General features: G+C 32.8%; 1 non-coding gene across 1 annotated transcript; it reads right to left on the bottom strand.

Annotated features, from left to right (window-relative positions):
• Positions 1 to 32: 32 nt before the first annotated feature.
• On the bottom strand, positions 33 to 173 carry LOC116548142. The gene has a single exon (XR_004267327.1). It is a non-coding gene; the product is annotated as a U4 spliceosomal RNA (small nuclear RNA).
• Between the last annotated feature and the right edge of the window lie 422 nt (positions 174 to 595).

Here is a 595-nt window from a genome sequence, read left to right as displayed (position 1 = left end):
ATTTATTTTTTTATTTTATTTATTTTATTCCATCCCCATAGAGACTGGCAAAAATTTCCAATGCCGACTATATTTCCAGTCCTCATGGCGGGGTATTGGGAAAAGTTTTCAATTAGCAATAATCGGGCCTTGGATAAACCTTATTGGCTACAATACTGCCACTGTGCAAAGCTATATTTTTGTATTTTTAGTAGAGACTGGGTTTCACAATGTTGGCCATGCTGCTGTCCAACTCCTGGCCTCAAGTGATCTGCCCTCCTCAGCCTCTCAGTGTGCTGGGATTAAGTAATCATACCTGTGATCCCAGCTCATTAACGTACAAATAGGATTACTTAATGTTTGTCTATATAGGTTATTAAGAACAGTATTGTCTCTTATAAAGGATTGTGATCAGTTTGTGTCAGGCTATTAGTATTGTTACTTTTTTATGTCACTATTGATTTTAACAGTAATTTATGAGTGTACTATTATCTTTAAAGTAAAACTTATTTTTAAATTAAGAATGCTTTTTGCTTAAAGTACTGGTATATATTTATAAGTTTTGGGTCTTTATTTAGTTATTAACTTGTTCTTGCAACCATAAATATTTTATAAC

This window comes from Sapajus apella, unplaced genomic scaffold, assembly GCF_009761245.1.
Source record: "Sapajus apella isolate SASKATOON/1434 unplaced genomic scaffold, GSC_monkey_1.0 scaffold7395, whole genome shotgun sequence".
Classification (NCBI taxonomy): Eukaryota; Metazoa; Chordata; class Mammalia; order Primates; family Cebidae; genus Sapajus; species Sapajus apella.
This window is presented reverse-complemented; position numbering and strand designations above follow the sequence as displayed.